Source organism: Tamandua tetradactyla, chromosome 4 (genome assembly GCF_023851605.1).
Source record: "Tamandua tetradactyla isolate mTamTet1 chromosome 4, mTamTet1.pri, whole genome shotgun sequence".
Lineage (NCBI taxonomy): Eukaryota > Metazoa > Chordata > Mammalia > Pilosa > Myrmecophagidae > Tamandua > Tamandua tetradactyla.
In genome coordinates, this window is record NC_135330.1 from 86011616 (window position 1) to 86039078 (window position 27463).

The 27463-nt window shown below is 38.8% G+C and overlaps 1 long non-coding RNA gene across 2 annotated transcripts; it reads right to left on the minus strand.

Annotated features, from left to right (window-relative positions):
* Positions 1 to 201: 201 nt before the first annotated feature.
* LOC143681172 (uncharacterized) lies at positions 202 to 24627 on the minus strand. Of its 2 annotated transcripts, XR_013174439.1 has the most exons (4): positions 23558 to 24627; positions 23184 to 23405; positions 7930 to 8067; positions 202 to 4184 (listed from the first exon to the last, which is right to left on the minus strand). It is a non-coding gene; the product is annotated as an uncharacterized LOC143681172 (long non-coding RNA). The 2 variants fall into 2 exon arrangements; XR_013174438.1 differs by having other exon boundaries at positions 202 to 8067.
* Between the last annotated feature and the right edge of the window lie 2836 nt (positions 24628 to 27463).

Consider the following 27463-nt stretch of genomic DNA (forward strand, 5'->3'; position numbering starts at 1 on the left):
TTTCTCAATCCCATAATGCCAGGGCCAGGCTCATCCCCGAGAATAATATCCCATGTTGCCAGAGAGATTTATACCCGAGGGAGTCGTGTATTTAGGAAAGGGTGGTGAGTTTACCTGAGAGCTGGCTTAAAGAGAGAGGCCACATCTGAGCTACAAAAGAGGTTCTCTAGGCATGAACCTTAGGCAGAATTTTAAGTAGGCTTAGTTCTCCTTTGCAGGAGTAAAATTTGTAAGGGGAAGCCCCAAGATTGAGGGCTTGGCCTATTAAATTATTAAACCCCAGTGTTTGTGAGAATGTAAGGAATTCCTCAGGTGGGGAAGCTTAATATTTCCACATTTTCCCATCTCTCAGGGAGTGTTTGCAAATATTTTTGGGGGGGAGGGGGCTGGGTGTTGGGGATGGATTGTACATGGTCCAGGAATCAAACCCAAGACTCTCAAACCCAGGAAGGCAAGCATTCTACCACTGAACCACCCATACATCCCTGCAAATACTTTTTTATCTTCTGCCCAGATTACTGAGATGTTTCATGCAGCACACTTATGTGTACAAATTGATAGCCTATAAATTTCCTTCTTGTCATCCTCTTCTAAGACTCATAGCCACATGACTTTGTTTTAAAGAACTTTATTGCAGAGTCTGGTCCATAGATCACCTTTACTTTGATGTTCCTTTTCTTCTAACTCAGCCAAATGACCTTGGACCACCTTCTGGGATCCTTCATCATTGCTTCTCTTGAGGTAGATCATTATTAGGCAGGACTGTCTGCTACCAGTACAGGCCTCATCCCCTCCCCCCAGATTAAGAAGTTGATCTAGCTGCTTCCAAGATCAATAAACAGCCTTGTCATCTTGAGTTTGCCTTGTGATAAATCTACCATTGCTGCATTAACCATTCATGGACAGAGTCTTGCAGCTATCCTTCACTGCCCATTTTAACTCAGCCAAAGCACCTGACCCCAAACTCATAGAGCATTTTAAATGCTGAAATTAGCCCCTAAGGCTTGATAAAACCTAGGGAAATGAAATCAAATTTCTCCTTCTTTTAAAAAGAGAATTCTTAACTTTCATTTATTTAAAATGGTTTCTCCTGTTTCCATATCTCTCCGACCTTGATTTCTCTTATATTAACATCAACACATGGATAGACTCTTAGGGAAAGTAAACTATTATCTCAAAAGAGCCAAAAATGTTTTTCCTCTAATTGCTCTTGTTCATACCCACTCTTATACCTCTACAGACCATTTATACCTCTACAATCCATTCTCCACATGGCAAATGAAGTGGAGTTTTTAAATGCTAATCTGATGATGTCACTACTCTGTTTAAATGGATACTAGAATGACAAAACCAGAGTTCCTAATATGACACACAAAAATATATGCATACTGTTTTAGCTTTTGGTTATTAGTCAGTGTTCTCCAAGAGAAACAGAGTGATAGGAATGGTATATATGTAAATATTTTGAGATTTATTATAGGCATTGGCTTATACAACTGTGGAAATTGGCAAGTCCAAATTCTGTAGGGCAGGACACAAGTTAGGAACTCTATTGAAGGTTTCAGTGGCTTCCCCAGGAGAAACTGGCTGTTTGAAGTAGATAGAAATTCTTCTCTCTGACTGCTGAAATCCTCTATTCTTGCTGACTGTTGAAATCCTCAGTTCTCCCTTTAAAACCCTCAACTGTTTAAATGAGATTTCCTTCAATGCTGAAGGCAATCTCCTTTGTTAATTATAGATGTATCATCCATAGATGCTATTAACTGACTAATGATTTAAATCCACAAAAATACCATCATGGTAATAATCAGACCAGTGCTTTCTTGACCCAACAACTGGACACCATAGCCTGGCCAAGCTGACATGTGAATTTAATGCCACAGTTTCTCTCCTTGCCCTCTTCCATATCTAACTATATTGGTCTTGGAGTTAGCTCCTTGACTGTCATGCTCTTCTCAGCTCAGGATCTGGCTCCCTGTCCTATCTGTTTGCAAACTCCTGCTCATCCTTAGTACACAGTCCAGTCTCTGCCCAGATTTCACTTCAGGGAAGTCCTTTCCTGAGCCTTCAACTAGGTGAGGTCCCATTTTTATAGGTTTTTATTGTAGCTTATACTTCTCCTTTTCAGCACACATCACAATTCTAGTTCTTTATTTTTCTTCTTTCTATATTATAAAGCTTCATGTGGGCATAGGGAGCATGTCCACTTCATCTCTGTTTCCCCAGTGCCTGGCATATAAATTCCCTTATTTACTATAAAACACCAGCTATCACTTGAAATTATTGTGTGGATAAGAAATAATGTCTGTCAGTGCCCAGGGCATAAAAAGAAGTACCTACTATTGGTAGTTGTATTCATCAGGGGAAAGAGAACCAATAGGAGATATCTGTAAATATGAAATTTTATAAAAGTGTCTCACATGGCTCTGGGATGCACAAGTCCAAATCCACTGGGAAGACTTTCAAGCTGGCAACTCCAGTGAAGGTTTTCAATGAATTCCCCAGGAAAAGCTGACTGGCTGAAGTAGAGATGAAAATTTTCTCTTCTAACTGTTGAAATCATCACTTCTTCTTTTAAAGCTTTCAGTGATTGGATTAAATATTTCTCATTGCTGAGGGTACTTCTTAGTTGATTGTAGATGTAATCAGCCATAAATGCAGTCAACTTATGATGATTTAAGTCCACAAAATGTCTTCACAGTAACAGGCCAGTTGTTGTTGACCAGACAACTGGGCACCATTACCTGGCCACTTTGACTCATAAGCTTAACCATCATAGTAGTATTAGTAGATTTATACTTTATAATGTTATGGAAGGTTATATAAAACATTGCTTATTTGTGAGAGAGTTTATTCTAGTAGAAGAAATATGGCTAGCTATTACATGGGCTGTAAACTCTCTCATGCTCAGTATATTCATCTCTGAAATGGGGTAAGTGTTGCTCATGTTGCAGTTGGTGGTGAAAATTGAAGGGAGAATGCATTAAGTGTCCTCTGTGCAGTTAGCTCAATTTAGCATTATATATAGTTTTAATTTGCATTAGTAAATATTTATTATTAATCTGGTATTTCATTATCAGTGTTAGACTGTCTTCTCACTCTTTGAGCTTTTGTTTTCTCTGAATGGAATCTAAGGTTTTTTTATTCTACAATTTGTAACTAATTTAACTACAGAAATATCAGTATTTCCACATTTAAACCCAGTATATTTAGTTTGGCATCTAAAAATAGCACTGATTTCAAAGGAACTGTTTTGCTTATGTAATGAATTGAATATTTATATTACAGTCTTGAGATGCCAAGCTCTAAGACACATAAATATAATATTTAAATAATATTAAACCAGATATTTTGTTCTCTTTCAGTAAGTGAAAGTTTGTGTTTATCAATAAGCAGCATAATCTCAGTTGATAATTTACTCATCCATGAACAGATGTGACTGTATATTCTTATAGTCAAATGGATATATGGCCCACATAGCCATATAGGTTTGACTATATGTACAGTTATCATCAAAGAAGTTCCTCAGTTGTAGGTAACAATTACCATTTCATAAAGCTAAATTCCTTACTGTATGGGAATAATGCAAGTAATATAAAATTTACCCTTTGATCCTGATATTTAATTTAAATTCACATTCTGTATTTTTTTGCATGCATTCTGCATTATTTTGAATTTGAGTTTACAGAATTATAAAATTAAGTTCGTTCCTTTTTAAGTTTTTTTCCACTTGGAAACAGTATTCAGTCAGGTATATTCAATACAATGGTAAAATTTTGAACTTTATTTGATTCTATTATATATACAATGTATATTTAGGTAATCTGATTTATAAAAAAACATTTATGGGAATAGAAATCATAACATTTGTGGATTATATGCTTTTTAGTAAACAAATATCAGAAAAACACCAAGAACTAATTATTTTAACCTTTTTTTTTCTTTAGAAGCAGCATTAAGGGGTCTTCTGGGAGCCTTGACAAGTACCCCATATTCTCCCGCCCAACATCTAGAGCGAGAACAGGCTCTTGCTAAACAGTTTGCAGAAATTCTTCACTTCACACTCTGGTTTGATGATATCAAGGTAGAATTTTCTGTTGCCCTGATTTTACGAAAGTCTTGATTCTTCAGTGACACTAGAATGCAAAGCCTGTTAGAGTGTGTTGAAGTAATGACTACTGGACCTTAGGAAAAGTGGGAAACTGTATTTAGAAGTAGTGGAGGGTCTTTTGATATATAACTTAGCAAATAGCAAATGACCCAATATTCAGTCTTCATTTAACTTCATTTTTAAAATTCTCTGAAACAGTAACATTGACCTTATTTTCTAATGTTTTTTTCTTTTCTTCTGATACCTAGTTTTTTCCAGCATTCTTTTGTATAAAAATGTTTAACTATTTTATTTGTTTTTTTAAGCTATAATATAAATGTAAATATTCTTTTGTTTAGAAAGAATGAGCATAATGGAATAAGCACTAGATTTCATATTAGAAGAACTGAGTTGTAAACAATTTTGTGACCATCAGGGCCTTAGTTATCTCCTCTAGAAAGTAGAAACATTGGATTCCTAACTCAGACATTTTTGTATCATAGATAACAGCTGGTTCTCTTTCATTAATATGTTAAGCACAATTGATTTACATATAAAATTTTGGTTCTTTTGAAGATTGCCCTGTTGAACAAATGCACATATTTTTATTGTAATATTTGAAAAACATATATGCATATATTTTTGTTTTCATTTTGTTTATTTGGTAATACCATTTTTTTGGTAAGCAGTCTTGTTAGTATATTATCTGAAATTATTGAAAAGAAGAAGGAAAGTATTGTAACTGTGACTGAAATAGTCACATAGTCTTATATTTTCAGTAAGTGCTGTACAGCATTACCTAATTAAAGTATAAAAAGTCATCTTGGATGATATCAGTTGTAGTTCTTAAAATAGTAGTATAACTTTGAGAATGTTACAGAACTAATTAAAACTATTTAGTAGATTTTTAATCTGTGTTTTATGTTAGCATTTATTACTTAATATACTTTTCCCTCATAAATGTCTTCTTTAGATGACAAATCCTGCCATACAGAATGACTTCAGTTATTATAGAAGAACATTGAGTTGTATGAGGATTAATAATGCTCCAGTAAGTAAATGCTTTAAATTATGGGTTGGTAAGAATAACTCAGCTCTTGATTTTTCAGTTTTATATTTTTAGTCAACCATTCATTAATTTGCTCATTCATTCTGATGATTGTAAAGCTAGTAATAAAGTTAGTAATGAGGAGCCACTTAATTATTGTGGAGGAGAGAACAAAATGTAGCAAACCATATGGTGTTTACCTATTTTTCCTCTCAGTACTTCAGATTCCTAGGAGTACTTCAATAAATTACAAAATTTCTCTGTTCTCATTTTAATTGTACAAAATTTTTGTGAATAAGTGGGTATGGGGACTTTGTCCCTATATTCTTAGAACAATAAGTCTGAAGGGCAAATTGACCTGAGGTAGGAGAAATACTAGTATTAGTAAGAGGCGAATGAGAGGTCATAGCTTTTTTACACATCTGAACTTTATATGGCTGTTGGAGAAAATTACTTCATGCATATTCCATAACTAGTATAGTCTCTTCTGGGTTCTTTAGGACTTTAAACCTCTTGATTCCTCTTCTCAAAGTGTTTAATACCTCTTTCTACTTCCACAGAGTTAAGTACCATTAAGTAAAACCTTAAATATAAAAAAATATTATCTTTTTCTCTAGGTATTTTGAGGACCTACACTGTGGTAACTAAAATTTAAAACGAGAAATTTCAAAGATCAGCTCTAACCTCAAATAGATAGCAGATTGAGAAATACTCTAACAGTGGAGGGAACAATAAGTGACATGAGAGGTTTAAAAGAAAGGGGAGGGGACATCTTTTTCCTTTAAATAAATATTTTATGAAGTGGTTGCTCTAAGATTGTCGGTGAGGAGGAAAGATTTCCCTTCCATGAAGCATGTTACTTTCTAAGCATGGGTTTTGCATAGCCCAGTGCCTAGCATGGAGCTGACCTTACCATCTGTCATTGTCATACCTACCATGTAAAAGAAAATAAAAGTAAAACACTTAGTCTTCTAAGATTACCAGATGCCTTTACTCAAGGCCAAAAAACATTAAAGTCACCTTTATGCAGTCTTTTTACCTTCTTTAATTAGAGGTAAATTCAGTCATTTGTCAAGTGAGATATCTTTCAAATCTCTTCCTCATCTCCTAATAATTCTACATCAGTGAGAGCCCCATTCACAATCTCTTTGGCAGTCATTCTATAGCTGTGTGATTCTTTTTCCTTTTTAGAGTACTGTACCCCCTATCATCAGTTAACTTTCTCTAGAAAATTGACTTGTCTTTTCTTTCCTGTAACACTCTAAATGACTCCCCATTACTTAAGAAGAAAAATAAGAATTTAAGCTAAGATCCAGGGCACTCCACAGTCTGACCCAAAACTTCCTTTCCAGCCTCATCTTTCACCATTTACATCCCTACTGCACTGCATTCTACTGAGTGATTTGAAAATATGCTCTTTCTTCTGCCTGGCTAGAATCCCTTGTTTACCTGCTCATCATCACCTGTGAAAGGCTCTCTTCCATGAATCTTTCTTAATTTCTTCCAGTCTAACTTGATCTTTCTTGCAATCCTTTTCTAGCATGTTATGGCTGTGCATAGGTACTTGTGTGTTCATAAAGCAGGGCACAATGTTATAATCATCTTTTTTTACCCTCCAGAACATTTAGCACAATCTCTTGCATAGAGTAGGCAGATCTGTCGAATTTTTATTTAGTTGCTTGATATCATTCCAAATATTTTAAGTGATTAGTCTTTTAAAAATGCTTAATGTAATTTTTGGTCTTTTCGTTTAAGGAACATTTAGGTGTCATATGCACTTGAAGGTCTAAAAATAGAATTTTTTAAAAGTACTCATTAGGCTAAGTTAACAAGCATTATGATGACACACACTGTGTCCTTTTATAAATGTTTTCATATTTAATAACTTATGAACAGATGCCAAGTGCTCTTCACATACAGGCAGAAGGAGAAAATGAAGTAAATAATGACTTGGCAAATCGAATGTCTTTGTTTTATGCTGAGGCAACTCCAATGCTGAAAACCTTAAGTAATGCCACAACAAAATTTGTATCACAGGTAAGCCTGCTGTAAGGAAATTATTTTTTACATTGCTATTGTTCTAGCTGCCTGCAAACAATGCTTTTCTGGGTTAAAGTATTTTTAATGGTAAAACTTATATGAAATAGCTTTTACTGCTCTAACTTTGCTATTGGATTTTTCATCATTTACTTTTTTTATCACAATTGAAAGACTAGCTTATTTTGAAACTGTAAGACTAAATCTGATAATCTCAATGAATCCCATGACTTTAAATATTACCATTTTAAAGCTGATAGAATCCCATATGGAGCCCCAGCCCTTCCCTGAGGGCTACCTTTGCTCACCCACCTGCCTATCTCAATCTCTCTGTGGATGTGTAGTTGACACTCAGTGATTTCATGACCAAACCAAGCTCTGAATTTTCTTTTCCTTTTGTCTGGTGTTTTCTATCTGAATTATTAGTTCCATTGTGAAAGCAACAGATTTGGGGATTATCATCCTACATTCCTTTCATCTCACCCCCTATATCCATTCTTATCCAATGGGTCTCCCTCAAAAATATGTGCTGAGTCTGAAAACATAACCCTCTCTTGCTCCCTCTCCGGTTCGGACCACCACCCTCAGACCCAGACTACTGTGTTCCTATTCTCACTGTTCTTATTTCCTCCACTTTTGCCCCACTATTCCCTTCTCCTTATAGCAGCCAAGTGGACTTCTTAAAACATATGTCCTGTTCTTTTCCTTCCCTGCTTAAAATATTTTCAGTACCTTCCCAATGCCCATGACTTACAAGGCTCTACAACATCAGAACCTTGTCTGCCTGGTTGTCGTTTTCGTCCAGCCAGTGAGAATGTCGGTCAGTGCCTCTTGGAAGAGGGAAGGCTGTCACTCTTGCTCATAGCTGCAGCCCCAAAGTATAGAACAATGCCTGGGTAGAAACATGATTTTTTAGAAAATTGGGCTTAGTAACCAGATTTTAAAGTGGCTAATTTTTCATGATATGCTAGGTTTTAAATTACATTTAAGTAATACTTTTTTATCACTTCAACTTTTTTGTTCTGTATATGCTTTTATAGAATAAAAATTTACCAATAGAAAATACTACAGATTGTTTGAGCACCATGGCTAGTGTGTGCAGAGTCATGCTCGAGACACCCTTTGAGCAATAATCCCCAAATGATTGATATATCTTAAAATGTACTGAGCATTTCATATTTAGAAGGTGGAAATTAAGTATTCAAGGTAGTGAATGTTCATAATACATAAATAAAATTAACATAATTGTAACTCAGGTGAAACGTAAGGTTTTCAGGTGCCTCACACTAGTGAGATTAAGGTACGTTGATCAGAATGGAGATTTTGTCAGGCTGAAGGGGGTGAGTTTGACAGCTTCTTCTGTTTGCTTCTCAAATGTTCTTTATCCCTTTCTGTAAAGAATTTCCCCTTTTTTGCTAGAAAGCTACAGTTGTACTTCATATTCCCTTTCTCTGTTAATATTAGTTCTCAGTTTTTATTTTTTTTTACATAGGTCTGAATTCCTTAATGTAATAATGAATTTACATATATAACATAGCAACCACAGAAATAATTATTATAATATTAATTATAATGTCCCAAACTTGTACTTAGGAACATTTGATTTCTCTAACATTGATCTCAGCCAAGCAGAAGAAGTCAGTGTACTAAAAACAGAGACTAGAATATGTGGGTGAAAACTGTCCCTTTTGTATCTCTCTGAGATCTCATTGTGGAGAAAGGGCTGTAATGTTAGTATCTCTTTTGGAGATTGATGGGTAGGTAGGTAAGGCTTGCAACATCAACTGTCAGTTTAATCTACTCATTTCAGAGTTTTGTGATGTGCCTCATCCACCCACACATTTCTACCTTCCAGGGAGCACAGAAGCAGATTCACAAATGAGGAGACAGTGTCGTTCTGCTTGCGGGTCATGGTGTGCATCATAATACTCTATGACCACGTACATCCAGTGGGAGCATTTGCCAAAACTTCAAAAATTGATGTAAGTTACATTGTTTTTTTGTAATTCCAAAGAATTTCCTTTGTAAATTCATGAATTTTTATTTAAAGAGTTGGCAAAATAGACTCTTTCACAGAGTGCAGGTTAATACTTTACATTGTATTTGTGGTGGATTTTGGTCTCTTGTCCTGTTGTAGCACATAAACAGGAGGAGCAGACAGTTGAGGGATAAATATGCATTAGCTTTGGAGTGCAGAAGAAATCTCATACTCGTAAGTAGACCTATTGCATATTTGCCCATTAAAATACAAAGATACAGGAAATTTTTTATTGTGCCCTTTAATGCCTTTGGCCAAAGGCCATTTCAAACAAAAATTTATTTCCAAATTTATATAAAAAGTCGTAGTGTGATGTAATGAAAAGAGGCTGAAGAATTGACTTACCCCACCCCCCAATTATAATAATTTGTGGCTGTGGCCTGGGTTTCTACTTTCCTTGTCTCTATAAAAGTATATATTAGAAATACAGCATTTTTCTGATTACTCTTGTCATTTCTCTCATCATCATCTCATATCAATTCATCAGCTTTCTAACCTTTTGTGAGGAATGTTTTCCAGTCAGTTAGTTCATGATCTAGCAATTCTTTCCTCTCACATTCATCACATTTGAAGAGAAATGAGTTAGCATTTACTGATTACTATGCCCCAGGAATTTAGCATTTATTCTTCCATTTAACTCTGAAAATAGTCTATGAAGGGTAGGTGGTGGTATTTCTCCTTTACTAATAAAGAAAAGAAAGTTTAGGGAAATTAAGAAATTTGATTATAGTGAATGGTAGGTAGAATGAAGTTTTGAACTTACATTTCTCTGAATTCCAAAGCCAGTTATTTCTACTATGCTATACTTTCCAACAATAACCAGTGTTAGACTTTCTTAAATACAATCTCACTGAGTTGTTCCCTTTTTTTTTAATAACCTATGACAAGTCCCTGTTGCCTGGTCTCTGAGTGCTCAGTGAATCATCCTGGCCCTCAGGGTCCTCTCTGAGTGCCCTGGTGAATCCTTTCAGCCCTGCAAAAGTCCTGTCTGTCTTCTGTGTCATGAATTTTTTGTCTTGGAGCTCCTCTGTCTAGAAGTGTTTTCTTTCCTTGTCAAGCCATGCCCCATGGACTCTTTAAAACTCCACTTAAAATCCACCTCTTCCAGGGAGCCTTCCCTTAGCTGGCCCTTTGTTTTCTCACTAGTGGGGGTGATACTTCAGCTTGACTGATTGAAGACTGCATTTGTTGCAGATATACTTTGAACTTTTTACAGGCATGGGATCTTTTTTCCTTTTTAAAAAATACTGTGCACAACAGAAGTTCTCAGAAAGTTTTTGTTGACTATGTAAAAGTAATAACATATTTGGTAGTTTTTCCTAAGAATAATATTTTAACCTGTTTGATATACAATCTCTCACTACTTCCGTAGTTGTGGTGCTTGGTTTATTTCATTTGTTTTGCTTTAGTTTTTTTTTTTTTGCTTTATTTTTTCTAAGGATTATAAAATATAATTACACTTGTGATTTTTTTCATTCCACCTCTACTAGACTAAAAAACTATTTTTTATTAGCACACTTATAGGCTTACAGAAATATGCAGAAAGTACAGAATTTCACATTTTGCATTAGTATGGTCCCTTGGTTACAATTAGTGAAACAATGTTACTATAATTATGAACTGTATAAGTTATGTTAGGGTTCAGTCTTTTGTGTTATGTTATACAGTTATATGGGGTTTTTTGTTTTAGTTTTTGAATTTTTATTCTAATAACATATATACAACCTAAAACTTCCCATTTTTGGACCTAGTTTATTGTTAAGTATTGATATTTTGAAAATGAATGTTGTATGAAAAAGACAAATGTTTTATCTTTTTGTTCTCTTTTCTCCTTAGATGAAAGGTTGTATCAAAGTTCTTAAGGACCAGCCTCCTAATAGTGTAGAAGGTCTTCTAAATGCTCTCAGGTGAGTAGATGTCTATGAATTTGTACACATGTCAATGTTTAGAAAAATTTGTAAGGAAACTGCTTCAAAATGTGAAGAGGATAAAGAATATGACTGCAAATCTTTAGATTAGAAATATGAACATTTCATTTGCTTATTGGTAATCTTGCTCCCAGTTTTGACTATAATATTTTTATAAGGAAGTATTATTTGTGTGTGGGTGTATGTGTAAGAGAGAAATAAGGCAGGGAGAGTGGCACCTTCATTTCTTAGCTGTGGATTCTGGCTTTCACTTTCTGTCCTTCTTAAAGCAGGGGTTGTTTATTGTTCATTTTTTAAAGTAAAGTAATGCATACTAACTATAAATAAAATTCAGAAAACACAGGAAAATTTAAAGAAAGAAAAAAATCATCTCTCATCATTTTGAGATAAACCACTATTGATATTTTGGTATATATCCTTCCAGAATGTTTTCCTTACACATATAGACAGGCATAGCTCTTTATAATAGTTATACTGCTACAAAATATTACTGTACTACAAACAGTTCTAATCCCAGCTCTTTTCCCTTAATATGCTGTAAATACTTGTTTGTGTTCCAAATATACATTTATTATTTTTGTGTATTTCTTATAATGAAAATAAAGTCATTTGATGTCTTTTTTCAGCTTAGACATAATTGATTTAATTATTGAAGCTCCTTAAAATGTTGGAATATTTTAAAATGAAAATCTCAGCACTATAACATCCTGACCATGGATATTTAATGGGCAATATAATTTCTCTGACTTAAAAGATGATTTGCCCATTACTTGATGATTTGGGACTCTCCAAAGCTAGCAAGTGACTGGAGATATTTTTTTTAATTAAGATGTAGTTGGAGTCTGGGAGGTTATAATATTATTTGGCCTACATTTAAAATTTTAATTTAAAAACCCAGAGTGCACTTTTATTCTTCAAAGTTTAAGGATAGTTCTATCTCTGACTTTTTCTATAGAATTAAGGCAAAAGAAGATAGTGACCATAAGTGAAAGATGGTGTTGAAGCCTCTCACATAATTATCTGTGTTTGAGGGAAAGGGATAAAAAGAACCATAGAGGCAGGTTCCCCTGAAGTTTACTTTCTGCATGTATAATGGAAATTAGAAAATAAAACTTTGTTGAAGGAGGCAACTAACTCTTGAACTATTTCTGTTCATGTTAAGTGTATTCTGTGCTGGGTTCTTATTATTTCACTTGGGTATATGTAGTAACCAACATTTAAATTTACAAGACAATTTCATTTGGCTTCATCTACTCCTCACTACAGCTCTGTAAGGTAGGTGGGTGAGCAGTGGGTGTGGGTAGCTTGTGGTGGTACCTTAAGCATTTGAGAGACTCAAGATTATGCAGTTAGTAAATGTTGGAATCTGTTTTCAAATTCATGACTTCATTCTTGAAATTCCATATACTTTATGCTCTACTGTTGAGTCTTAAGTTTACCACTTTAATCAACTTCAGTGTGCTTTGAGTCTCCTGGATAAGTATGAAAAATACAGATTCCCAGAGTCTTGACATTGGGCCTAGGGTGGGGCTCTGACTCCTAAGTTTTACATAAACACCATAGGTGATGCAGATAATTCTGATGCTCTGAGGAACACTGCTTAAATTAAATGAGAGATTGTTAAGAAAGCATTTTGAAATCTCCAAAAGTTCTATACAAGTGTTGTTATTTACACCTCTAAAATATGGAACATTTGCCTTTGCTGAATGATTTCTTCTATAGTGAATAGCCAGTTAACTCACAGTTGCTCACTTCACCATTTTCCTCAAAGCCAACAGTTCATGACCAGAAGATTTATATGGAGTATGTATGTATATATATGTTATTTTAAATGCTTTTCTGTAGTACGTATTTATATAGTACCTCCAACTTAAACCATGTGATTAAGAGAAAACAGCAAGTCATGTCTATCTTTTACACATGGAGAAATCAAACTAAATGCCTTTCATCATATAGGGGAAAGAAAAAGAATGAGCCAGAGCTGGGAATTAAGGTCCACTAGATAATTGCCTCCTTTATTAAATATAAGAGTAAAGACAAATAGTAGTTGCCTTTTCTTCAGTTGTAAAGTCATTTGTTTGATGTGTAGGGATATGCACTTGGAAAAGGACTTTGATTTTGTCATACAGAGGGAAATAATGCCATATATCTTTATGATACTGTTACATACATTAGATATTATTGGTCTTTTCTTGAAAAAAGAGTGTGGTGATTCAAGATGTTTCTGGATTGGCTCTGTCAAAGGAAGGATCTGAGCACTACTGGAAACTAACAATCATCCCACAGGAGAGGGAATTTGTGTCCTGTGTAGAGAGGGAAGAACTCCCAATTCTTTGAATACCACAGTACATTGTGGTATTAAATATTCTGACAGTGGAAATTTTACGGTGCATGTTACTTGGTTCTTTCCACCATCCAGTTGTAAAAAGGGATGGGGGGGCAGAAATGATGAGATAGATGTTGAAAACTTTTATTTCATATAACATCAGGATTTTCTGTAGCTATATACATACAGATATCTGTACTTAGGAAATAAAACAGAAAGGTTAAGTCTTTGCTGTATCACCTACCACTTAATGTAAATATTTCTTCATGGATTTTTCTTTCTAACCTGGCTGCCTACCTTCCTGTCTTCCTTCCACAAATATTTATTGCACAGCTGTTATGTGCCAGGTCTCTATTAAGTAATGTGAGGACAGTCTGTAAATGACTTCCAAGTATATAGAGAGTATATCTGGTACCTAATAACCACATATTTGTCTCTTTGCCTCTTGAAACATTTACTTAAATACAAGTACTTTCTTGAATCTTTAAACTGATTAGAAATTAACCTAAAAGGAATTGAGTTTAAATTTCTTCAACACAGGAAGACCTTTTGTGTGTGCTTTGCTTAAAATGATATTCTTATAAACCAAATCAATCAATCCAACATTAAGCTCTGTCTGAATTATCTTTAAAATGTATCCCACATTGAAACATTTAACACCCATCTCCATAGGCTACCCTGGTCCAAGCCTTTATCATCTCTCACTTGGGACCCTGTAACTGCATCTGAATTGGTCCTTCTGCTCCCTTATGGTACTCCCTGAACAGACAGAGTGCTCTTCCCAAAACATAACTAAAATTACATCACTCCTCTTCTTCACATCCTCCACTGGAACTTAAAAAATCTCCAAAACTGCTCATATGGCCTGCAGAATTCCATGTGACCTGGTCTTTACCTCTCTCACTGGCCTCATCTCACTCCTAGTCTTTACCCACATTCGTCTTCATATGTTATCTCACTCCCTCCACTAGGTGGTCAGCTCCTAGAACAGCACCTGGCATGTAGTAGACTTCAAATAAGTATTTAATAAATATGTATTTGTTAGATTTCTGCTATTTAAAAGAGTCCCATTGTGAATCACCATGAGACAATCATCCTTATTAATTTTTTTTTGGATGCTTAATTTGGAATTGCATTCTTTATAGCAAAATATAACTGCCTGGACATAAGGCATTTAGAGACTTGAAACATTTTAAGAATGTGACAGTTAATGGCTATAATAGTTGAGTGTTTTGAATAATGGATAGAGCAGGGTCAGCAAATTTTTTCTGTAAAGGGCCAGAGAGTAGGTAAATATTTTAAGCTTTGTGGATCATATGGTCTCTAGTGCAGCTACTCAACTCTGCTATTGTTGCAAGAAAGTAACATTTGATAATACATAAATGAATATGCATGGCTGTGTTCCCATAAAATTTTATTTATAAACAGTGGAATTAGAATTTCATAGTTTTTATATTGTCCAAAATATTATTCTCATGTTGTTTTTTTCCTCCAAACACTAAAGATGTAAAATTTATTCTTAGCTTGCAGCTGTACAAAAATAGATGGCAGGGCAATTCGATGGTGGCTCAGTGGCAGCGTTGTCACCTGCCATGCTGGAGACCCATTTTGATTTCCGGTGACTGCCCATGCAAAAAAAAAAAAAAAAAATATAGGTGGCAGACCAAATTTGGACCACAGGCTGTAGTTTGCTGACCCTTGGTATAGAACAGTAATTTTCTTCTGAGTGAGAATTTACAGCTAATTGTTTACTTTTAGAATTTAACCAGAACATTTTCAAAAGTAGTTCTAAGTTGAAGATAAATCTGAGTTTTGATGTCTCACTTTTTCTGTTCTGAAAATATATTTTTCAATTAAACAGCTATTGAATAATCTGTATAAAAGTGGTGGGGAACATAAGCTGTGCAGAGCCTGGGATTTATCACTGGAATTAAAGGGCTTAATTTTGTGAGAGATGATCTGTCTGACCAATTGCTGATCTTGTCAGAATTATGGAACCCCATATAGAGTGAGTTTTAAAAAATTCCCTAAAACTGACCATTTTTTTTACTTTTAGGTACACAACAAAACATTTGAATGATGAGACTACTCCAAGCAAATTAAACCTATGCTGCAATAACAGTTCTGGAATAAGCATCTGTTGTAGAAAGAAGACAGAATTCTGCAATGACTGAGAAGGCACAGTTTTGTGGTGATTGCAATTACTATCTCATTTATCCTTGCTTTTTATTTCTTTCCTCTCTTCCTCTCCCCTCTTTTTTAATCATTTTCTTCTTGTTCTTAAGATTTTTCATTTCTGTGCCAAATCATTAAGTTACACCCTGAAGGGATACTGTCCTTTCAAACAGGTCATCTAAGGCAGCTAATTATGTATTGCATTGGGGTCTCTACTGAGAAAAATTCTGTGACTTGAACTAAGTACTTTTAAATGTGGACTTCTTTTGAAAACTAATATTTAATATTGCTTCTCCTGCATGGCAAAATTGCCTATTCTGCTATTTAAAAGCCCTCACTGACTTTATTTTCTACTGCTGCTTCTTTCATGTGCAGCCAAAATGAAAAATGTTTAAATTAATTGTGTTGTACAGAATGGTACCCAACACAAACTTTTTTGAAACTAGTAAGACTTTTGTTTAAAATTTTAAGTTTGCATTTTGACCTTTTTTGTAAGGATGTATGTTGTGTGTTTAACCTTTATAACTTATGTTAAAAACTGTGATGTGTGTGTAGAATATTACATATGCATGTTCATGTTTAAAGAATGGCTGTTGATGATAAAATAAAAATCAGCTTTCATTTTTCTAAGTGTGGCTTGATTTACTTATGTTTGTTTTTAGGCTTCTAAAAATCCACACAAAAATCCCTCGCCCACTAAATATTTTGGGGGAATGCATATACACATTACATAATTTTCCCTTCTTTTATGAGAGATCTGGGTCTTTCAATGGTATTTTTCTTCATATTTGTCTATGTACATAATTTTTGTTATTTTTGAAATCTTCTCAGTACAGTAAGACCAGTAATCTTGTCAACTTGAATTTTATTCTTGAATTGCTACTGTGTGGATGTAATAATACAATGAAAACCTTCCTCTTGCTTGATGCTCGATTCTAAGAGTGAGGAGACAGTGGCATGATGCAGAGTGTGCTGCTGAGTGTCGGTGGAGGAGCAGCCGTTCACACTGGGAGGAGAGTGAGTATAAGAGGGACTTGCTGGATGAAAATTGAAGGCCATGATCTCACTAGCAGTAGAAAACTAATATGCTTGTTATTTTAAGATCATAAAATCTAAATCACAAAATCTATATCTCATGATTTGTGAAGCCTCTCAAATGATTATCTGCTTCTTGTTTAATGAGAAGACTTATCTGCGGTATAATATAATTAAAATGGTTATCTAGAGAAGAAAATCGAAGAAGCTACTATCAAAACTTCTAGCCAGTAGTGCCAGATCATGACACTAACAGCCATTCACAATCAAATCCTTGCACACCTCTCTGGCCTTCACTCTTATTGCTCAGTCAGGCTTAACTGCTTCCTACTTATAGATATTTCATGTGGCATCTCACATCCACAATTCTGGCCAGGCTAGTTCTGGCCTGAGCTGCTATCCCTTTCTTCCCTGGGGCCCATATGATGAACTCCATTCTCATATTTCAAGGATCAGCTTGTGTCAACTCCTGAAGCCTTCCAGATAACATTGGCCATACGCTTATAGGTACCCTTAATGGCCCTACAAAAGATATATCCACCTGGAACCTATAAATATGGTCTTCTTTGGAAAAAGGGTCTCTATAGATGTGATTCAGTTAAGGATCTTGAGATCATCCTGGATTAGGGTGGGCTCTAAATCCAGTGACAAGTCTTTGTAAGAGAAGAGAAGGGGAACAGATAAAGAGATGCACAGAGAAGAAGGCTATGTGAAGGTGGAGGCAGAGATTGGAGTGATAAAAGTCAAGGAATGCCAAGAATTGCCAGCAGCCACCAGAGCCAGGAGAGAAGATGGACAGATGCTCCCTCAGAGTTTCTGGGAGGAACTAATCCTACACCTTGATTGTGCCCTCAGAATTTCTGGAATGGCAGTTCTGCTATCTCAAATGGGCAGTACCTGGTTTGTGGTACTTAGTTATGGCAGCCCAGGGAAACTAATGAAAGTAACTCTTCAGATATCTTACATATTTAGCTGTATTTGTGGGTGTGTTTTCTGATAATATATTTTGAGCAGCTCAAGAATAGGTCCATGATTGATTTTTTTCTCAGCATCCAAAGAATTTAACACAGTGCCTGCATTTGAGTAGGTGCCAAGTGAATGCTTGAATGCAGAGAATGAGTACAAATGAAAATGATACCACTTGAATAGATGTAGTAATAGTGCAGAGGCCTGAGCAGTTATAGTTAATGCTTACAATGTTGAAGAATAAATGGAAAAATCTAACTCTAGCACAAGGGTTAGAAACTATCCACCCCACTTTCTATTTTCATTCAGCCTGTGATCTAAGAATGATTTTTACATTTTAAGTGGCTGAAAAAATCAAAAGAACATTATTTCTTGGCACTTGAAATGTATAATCAATTCATATTTCGATGTCCATTTTATTGGCCACAGCCTCACTCATCCATGTCCATATCGTAGAGCTGTTTGTGTTACAACAGTAGATTTTAGTTGTGACAGAGACATGTGTCCCCCCAGAGGCTAAAATGCTATCTGTCCCTTTACAGAAAGGTTTGCCGGCCCTCCTCTAGCTACAAAAGCAGGTTTATTTGAGAACCTAGTGTGGTAGAAGGAGCCATCTGCTCTGCTGCCAGGAGGGAGGTGGACTCAGTTGCAGATCTAGTCGTTGCCATTCAGATAGCCCAAAAAGGGCAAATAGGCTGTCATTGTAATGATGGATACTGGGTGTGGCTTCATCAAGAAAGAGAACTTGATGAATTAGCAGGCTCCACCCTGCACTCTGGAGGGAGGTGTGACTGCCTATGCACACAGCAAAATAGTTCATTCTTCCAACCTCCACACAGCCCTGCTCAGATGTCAGTAAATGTTTGCACTCTAAGCCAATTTACATCTCCCCCATCTTATGTCTCAAATAGTTCAGTTCAGTATTCTGTTATCCTATGCCCATGTCCTTATGCTTTTTCCTTCACAATATAAAGTAACCCATCACCTCATCTTTTCTACCAGACATCCCCATGATTATCCAGTCACCACTGCCCCATTTTATAGCCCTCAATGTGGATGAGTTGAACTTTTCAGTCAGCTTTGTTTCCTCACTTCAAAGATTTGGAGTAAAAAGCATTCTGAACACATTGTGTATATTTTAGAACCTTACATACTCTTTGAGACCAAAGGAAGAAAGGTTTATTTTGTCCAGAACCTAAATTTTCTGTAGCATGTAATCTAACTCAGCCTGCCTACGTAGCTCATTTAAACAATCGAAACACAGGGAGCCCAGAATCAAAGTGAGTGCCTTTGATCCTGTATAGTTTAATGTAATGCCTGGATATGTTAAGCAGATGATCAAAAAGTATTGGCAAAGTTTCTTAAGGGATTGGAGAAAAAAGATGAAACTGTTATGCTTTACCACCAGGGAAACCCCTGATACTGTGTCAAACATTAGGGACAACCAAATGAATAGGCCAAGCCCTTAATCTTGAGGCTTGCTCTTGTGAAGCTTATGTATGTAGTGGAGAAGTTTAGCCTACCTATAGGTATGCCTAAGAGTTACTTCTGGAGGACCTCTTTTGTTACTTAGATGTGGCCTCACTCTCTCTAAACCCATCTCTGCAAGTGAAATCATTGCCCACCCCCTACATGACACATGACATCCATAGGTGAAAGTCTTCCTGGGGGCATGGAAGATGACTCCCAGGGATGAGTCTGGCCCTGACACCCTGGGATCAACAATGCCATCCTGAGCAAAAGGGGGAAAAGAAGTGTAAGAAATAAGGTATCAGTGGCTGAGAGAGTTCAAATGCAAACTCCAGTTAGACATTGCTACCTATCATAACTTGCCATACCCAACCAAAATCATTCAAGTGAATCCTAAAGAACTTTCCAGAAACCTACAACCTCCAGATGGGTCCCTGGACCAGATAAGTCCTGACACCTAGAGGGCCCAGCCTCTCCAGAGCATCAGTTAGTTCCATCTTCTGACCCCTTATTACTTTCAGCTCTTCCAACATGAAAAAATTTGAATAGGCATAACCCCTAAAAAGTGGGAGAAAGATCTAAGGTGATGGTGGAGTTATACAGAGAAGGTAGGGTTTAAGAAACAAGTATGATTGCTGAATCATTATACTGATATTTCTTTTCATCTGCAGCATCTTAGAGCAGCTAGAAGTAAAAACCTAAAATTGTGGAATTGTAACCCATACCAAACTCTGAAATCTGTTCTACAACTCATTGTGCTGTGCTTTGAAATTTATTGCTATTTTGTACAAATGTTATTTTTCACAAAAAAAGATTTTAAAAAAGTCTACTGTGATGATAAAAAAAAGTATTCCTTCTAGCCCTGAATGTTCTGGAGCACTAGAAGGAAAAATCTGAGATGATGGTACAGTAATTCATGACAAACCCTCAGATCTGTCATATAATACTTGTTGAATAGTGCTTTGAAAACTATTGTTTTTCTTTCTTTGCTTTGTATAAATCTTATATTATACAATAAAAAAAGTTAAAAAAAATAATCTGGGAGCATGGAACCCTGAAACATCATATGCTTCCATCTTGGTAGACTAGGGGCCCTCATTTGCTTGGATCTTGATTGAAATTGCATTGAATCTGCAGATCAATTTGGGAAGCACTGACATGTTAACAATATTGAGTCTTCTAATCCATGAACTCAGATAATTTCTCCATTTATTTAGATTTTCTTTGATTTCTTTCATCAGAGTTTTGTAGTTTTCCATATATAGATGCTGTACATAGTTTGTTGGAGCTACCTCATTATTTCATTTTTAAGCTAATATAAGTGGTATTGTGTTTTTATTTGCAAATTCTAATTGTTCATTGTTGGTATATGGAAAGTAATTTTCTTTTGTATATTAAATTTATATCCTTTGAGTTTGCCATATTTTCTTCTAGGAGTTTTAAAAATTGATACTTTGAACTATTCCTGTGAAGCCTAAACAATATCTAGGGCATTATATAAAATTCTACAAAGGTTCCATGCACTAGGGTAACTTTCCAAAACCTACAACCTCCAGATGGGTGCCTGGACCAGGTAAGTCCTGAATACAGAAGGGCCAGTCTTTCCAGAACACTAATTTCCATCTCCCTATCCCATATTATCAACAGTCCCTTCCAACATGAAAAAGTTAGAATGGGAATAGCCAAATATCTGTAAGGAGTGGAAGAAAGATCAAAGGTGATGGTGGAGTTATACAGAGAAGGTCAGGTTTAACAAATGAGTATGAGTGCTGAATCATTATATTGATACTTCTGTGTGTCTCCGGTAGAGCTAGAAGTGTTGGTCTCCAAAGCAGCTAGAAAGAAAAACAAAAAATCATGGAACTGTGACCCATGCCAAACTTTAAAATCTGTTCTATAAGTACTTGTTAAAATGGACTTGGAAGTGTATTGCTTTTTTTGTATATATGTTATATTTCACAATTAAAAAATGAGAAAAATATCTGAACTATTTTTAAATTGTTATAAGTGTTTTAGAATTGTCATCAGGATATTAGCATTTGTGCTCAAATCTAGATCTTTTGAGTAAAATGCCATTCTGGTTCCATTTGAGATAGTAGAACTGCCATTCCAGAAGTTCTGATAAAGTAATCTCAGAGTATATTTCAAAATCTTTAGAATCAGATGTGGTCATAGACCACAGATTTAATAAGTCTGTGAATTAAGAGTCTGGGATCCCATGCCACCTCACATCTTTGGGCTTCATTTTCCTCATCAGTAAAATGAGAGAATTGGAACAGATGATCTCTTACCACTGCTGCCAGCTCTGATTGTTTGGTTCTATGTCATATGGAACACAGGTCTTCTAAATACTGTGAAAAATGCAGCAGTGTGTGCAGCAGCTAAAACACAGGTTTTTGAGTCATATCTCTAGGGTGGCTGTGAGGGTTACACTTGACTATGCACACCAGGGGTGCTCCAGGTTAGTCTTTTGACTATCGTGACATCTGACTACTGAAAACAAAACAATGTAGTCAATTCCAAGGATATCTACCTTTTGTTTTGGCTTTCCAGTTTTGCTAGTGTAATCAATACTTTCCTAGTACTTTCCTTAGTTGAAGCAAGACTTGGAAAAGCTGCACGATTTAAAATTACCCTTAAAAACCTACTGAGTTTAGTGCCAGTAGTCTAATTGGGCAGATTTCAGATAGACTTGAGATCAAATTTTATCTCCCCCAGTTTCTGGCTCTGTGATCTTGGAAGCTGCTCAGCCTCACTGAACCTCAGTTTCCTTTCTTTAAAAAGGAGATAATAAAACAGTGGTTGAGAGGATTAACCAGAGCAGGGCCTACTGTGGAGTCAGCTTCCTCAGCTATGGCCTTCTGATGGGGACAACTGAAGTGCCCAGATTTTCACAGAAGGAAGTCTGTCCCCAGAATCATTCCTTTCATTTGTAAACCATGGGGTGAATCCATTTTGTAACTAGTACATTAATCTTGCAATTTAAGCTCTTACTGATGAGTAAATTATGTTTGTTTGACATTTTAAGGTGCATAAAGCAATCAAATCCCTCCATATCTGTTAGTCATAACCCTGAGAGGGCCTTGGGGCCTGAGGTGGAGCCACCCCTGTAGGAGCCAAGGGTTAATAGAAAACCTGCGGAATTTATTGGGAGTTACTGGCTTCAGAGTGGCCTTGAGGAGGTCTGCTGGAAACAGTGAGCTCCTGGCCATGAGCCTTATCTGGGGATGAAGGGGAAGAACATGTTCTGCAAACAGACTTGTTTTGTTCCTACTTTCGCACATGAAGTATGGAATGTTTCCTTTTTGCTACCCAGATATCCGGGAGGCTAGATTGAAAGTAACAAGAGAGCAAGGGAGTAATATACTGAAAAACAGTCTTGGTCAGCAAAAGAGCTGTAAGAAATGATACAAAATAAAGCAGCTGGAGCTCTTCGGGGCTGCAGTCATATTGTCTAGGTCTCGTGTGTCTGTATGTCTCATTTGGCAGATTGCAACAGCCCCTTCCCCTCTCCCTGGCCCCTGATAAAACCTTCCTAAGCTGTTTCTTCATTGCAGAATCACAGTCACATCTGTAAAGAATTTGGGGGGTAAATTTTCCATTTTGATTTTATAATTTTGAGTGGGTAAGGGATCTTTGGGTGGTTCAAAATTCAGAAGCACTGAGAGCCCAACTCCCGGGCATCTCTCCGCCCCACCCCCCAGAGTCATCCAGTGACCTACCACTGTCCAGTGCAAATTACAGAGAGATCCTGAGCCTAAATGAGCAGCTGCATATATATTTATTCTTCTCATCCCTTTTACCCAAAGGCAACTTATTACATACACTATTCCACACTTGTTTATTTATGCAATACGAGTTGGAGATTGTGTCATATCATTATAGAAAGAGCATTTTCATTATTTTTAAATGCTGGACAGTATTCCATTATGTGGTCACTACCTAATTCATCTAACCAGTCCCCAATTAATGGGTTTTTAGGTTGTTTCCAGTCTTTTGTCATTATAAACCATAGTATGCTGACAAATCTTGTGCACACAGCATTTTGCATTTGTGCAAGTACAACTTACCTCCTCACTTCCCTTCAGTCAGCTCCTGCCAGGCTGACTTGCTGACCCTGGCACCACAGGCAGCCAATTTGGGGAATGCTCCGAGGAGGCTGGAGAGAGTGAAGGAGGACTGGTGGGAAGGGAGTTCCAGCTGTGCTCCGGTCCTGGGCATCCTGGCCGGCAGCTGCCCCGCTACACCCCTCTTCTGTGGAGCTGTGCAGAATGCACAAAGGAACCGTCCTCCTGAGGGTCCAGAAGGGACATTTACCTGCCTGACATGGGGTGGAGTTGCAGGAATGGGAGAGCCTGTCTCCTGTGGCACTTACCAGCCCTTCCCGCCCAACCCCCTCCCCTCCCCCCTGCCGCCCCTCCAGATGGCCCAGAGCAGCACTCACCTTGCTCTTCCGATCCAGCTGTGCAGATGCCCTGTGTCCCCTTGGCAGCATCTGGTCATCTCCTTCCTAACGTCCCCACAGTTGAACTGAACACATGGACTGCATCATGTTTTCCCAGTGCCCTCAGGAGCAGGAGCCCTGTTCCCGCTGCGCCGCTGTAGTCCCGGGGCCTGGCCTAGCAGGGCAACAGATCTTAGAGCACAGCGGCGGGGGCTCAGGGCTGTGGCAAGGGCAGGGGTGGGAGAGCTCGGCGGGGGCCCGGCTTGCAGAGGCTGGGCAGAGGCGGGTCGCATGAAGAAGGTGACTCGGGAGCCGAACTCGAAGGAGGCGAGGCAGAGAGTAGGGCGGCGTGGGGTCGGGGGAAAGGGGGAAAGGCTCCCAGCCGAGCTGGCGGCCACGGACGGTGGGCGGCTGAGAAGGGCTGGGTTTGAGGCCAGCGCAGGGCAGGGAAGTGCGGGCAGAGAAGCGGAGGAAGTCAGACGTCCCGAAGCCAGCGGCAGGCACAGGATCTGCGTTGGGGGAGGGCCCGGGAGACGGGAGGGGTCAGGCTCCCTGCAAGACCCTTTAGACCGGAGCGGGGGAGTTAGGCTTCCTGCAGGCCCCCTGTAGACAGGAGGTGGGTGGGGGGGTGTCTGTCAGGCTCCCTGCAGGTCCCCTGTATAGCTTCTGGATTTTGAACCACCAAACATCCGTGGAGGGCTCTGAGCACACGCCCGCGGGACCTGATGGATGTGACAAGGTCGGAGTAGGCCGAGAGGAGGGCCCGTCAAGCAACTGCAGCGAGCGCGCCAGGAATGGTGGCGGCGGTGGAAGTGCCCCGATTCGGGACGGAGCCTGAAGATCAGGCCGGCAGACCTCGCGGGAGACGCCAGGCACCGCGTGCGCGGGGGACCGGGCGGAGAGCCCTGCGGGAGCCGCCGCCGCCTTCCCGCCCCGGCAGGTCGAGGTGCCCGCGTCTGTGTCCCTCCGCCTGTGTCCGGCACCACGGGTTGCAGGCGAGCACTTCTCCGGGGAGCCCTGGGCAGCGAGCGGCTGGGGGAGGGAGGCGCAGACCCCTGCTCCGCTTTCAGTCTCGGGCTGCCCTGAACAGGCCTTCTTCTGACTTCCCCCGCCTCCTTTGCCCTACATGTGAGAGTCCATCTCTGGGGCCCCACCCTTGGAAAAGCTTCCAAGGCAACAGTGGCCTTCTGATTGTGCCCCAGCTGCTTTGGGGGACCCCAAGATGGGGAGACCTGCCCAAGGGTGCACACAGGAAGATGGCCATCTATGCGCTGAGACAGCTGTTCCACCTAAATCCCCTGCAGCCACAAAGCAGGTCACCCATGCCACTGCCACAGCTTCTAGAGACACTGACTTAGCTGCTGAAAGGCAATTTCAGTTGAGAGCCACTGTGAGCACCCTTGGGTGAACTCCCTAGGGGGCCTTAGAGAAGGGAGGACACCCTTTTTTATTGAGGGGTCACTGTATGGAAGCCTGCTCTTCAAGAGGCACAGACCCATGAAGATATTATTACCCTCCATTACAGATGAAGAAACAGAAGTTCAGAGAGGTTAAGGAACTTGGCCAAGGTCACACAGCTACTAATAGAGGTAGGATTCACCCCCAATCTACAGGTTTCAGAGTGCTTGCTCTGTCTTATTTTTTTTTTCTATCTTGGGTAGTGATGACAGAACCCTTACTTTCTAGGACTAGTTTGATTTAATTAATTAGTATACTGTTTGTTCAAATTATGATCACCTTTAATAGCAGGTGAAAATAACTTTTTAAAAAATGTCTGGTACAAAATTTATTAGCTTGTTCACTAGACCACAAGCCAGAATCCACTATTTGCCACTGAATGTCCACCCCTTCCTCTGCACAGAAGAAAATTTCTTGCTGAGAGAGAAGCCAGGTCAATCTATATAATGAAGTGTATCCTCATTCTTCAGCTAGAGAGACTTATGACTAGGGGATAAGAGCATTTAGGGTACTGGGGGGCATGTGGCTTTAGAGGTTCTGGGGCAGCTAAGAGGAGGTAGCAAGGGGGGCAGGGAAGGAAAGAGGATGTTAACAGAGACCATGTATATGGACTCTACTTAATGCCTCTAAGACATGAATAAACAATGAAATCTTTTCAAATGACTTGTGACTTCTGATGGATTTAGGTGTCAACTTGGCCAGGTGATGATGCCCCTTTGTTCTGTTGCTGTGGGCTTAAATCATCAGTATGTGAAACTCATCTGTGGCTGATTACATCTGCAGTCTGCTAAGGGGAGTGCCTTCTGCAATGAATGATGTGTAATTTAATTAACTGGAGGCTTAAAAGAGGTCAGAAGTGAGCTCAACACAGCACAGCCCAAACAGCTCAGCATACCAGCCCAGGTGTTTGGAGATGTATGCAGAAAGGAATTGCCCTGGGGAAGGCCATAGGAACCGAGAAGCCAGAAGAGAAAGCCAGCAGAGGTTGCCCCTGTGCCTTCCCAGGTAACAGAGAAACCCAAATGAAAGCTAGCTAGGGGTCTTTCCTCTGAAGAGCTATAAATCTGTATGTAAATAAATCCCCTTATTAAAGGCCAATCCATCTCTGGTGTGCTGCATTCTGGCAGCTTTAGCAGACTGAATGTGGCTGTTTAACTTCACTTCTTGACTAAAATTCTGAGATTAAAGCATGGGAGTCTCTGAGCCCATAATATGCAGAAAGAGAGACATGATTGATATAATAAATTGGATATCTTTGGCAAGTAAAAAAAAAAAAGACTGAAAAAATAACTATTTTTGCTTCACCACGAGGGAAAGCCAATACCAGGATTTTCCAGACACGGCACTCCAAAGACACTCACATTGGAGAGAGCGCAACGTGGCCCTCTATTTCCAGCATAGGACTTTCTAGGGGTCTGCAAGATCCCTGGCCCCAAATCCCACATCTCATGTTACCATGAATATTTAACATATTATATTTTTAAAAGCAAGTTTACAAGATGTATATGTGTATTTATAAAGATATAGATATATTGTTATCAAATTATCCTGCAAGATCATTTCTATGTATGCATACATGGAAAAGAGCCTGAAGAGATTAACACTAAAATGTCTAGGTGCGTTGTCTCTTCAGAGTGGGCTTATGGAAATGAAGTATTCTCCAAATGTTTCTGAACCGTTTTTTTTTTTTTTTCACAAAGACCACTGTATTGGTTTCTAGGTAATTTTTATCATTAGAAAATACTATCACAGGCTCCTGCTCCAAGTGGGCAGACCAGGAGGTGGGGTGCGGGTGCTGACCCGCGCTCCAGCTGAGGTTTATGCCGGGGGTCGTTCTGCGTTGGGGAGGGCGCCACGCGGGGAGCCAGGGCAGGTCCCAGTCAGAGGTGGGCCGCAGCCTCCTGCTTGCAAGGGCCCCAGGACCACGGCAGAGATGAGGCCACCCAGGGCTGGAGAGCGCGTGGGGTTTCCGACCCTGGTGCTGCCAGGGGTCCTGTCCCGGGGAGGGGGAGGGTCTGTCTCCCAGCCCCTCCCGCAGCGGCCCGCCAGCCTGAGCCACATCCCCGGCGAGGGGGCCTCCGGTTTTCCACAGCAACCGTTCTGCGCACCCTGATATTTACGTCTTTGCTTGTCTTTTTCTCATTAGAGTTTTGCATCCACAATGTTTAAAGGATCAACAAAAAGTCTTTTGAAGCCGCAGACCCCAGGCTCCCTCCCTGCCATGCCCCTCCCTGGAGGAGACCCTCATAACGAGTTTTGCTGCCTCCTTTGGCCACCGCCCCACGCACAGCTAGCTTGCCTCCTGCTCCTGATTGTTCGGTTTTAGGCGTTTTCCGTGGACTTAAACCAGGGAGGATGAGGATTTATGTCCTCTCAGCCCTCCCCACTCACATGCACACACCGGCGCATGCGCGCAGGTGCACACACACATACACACAAACACAATAG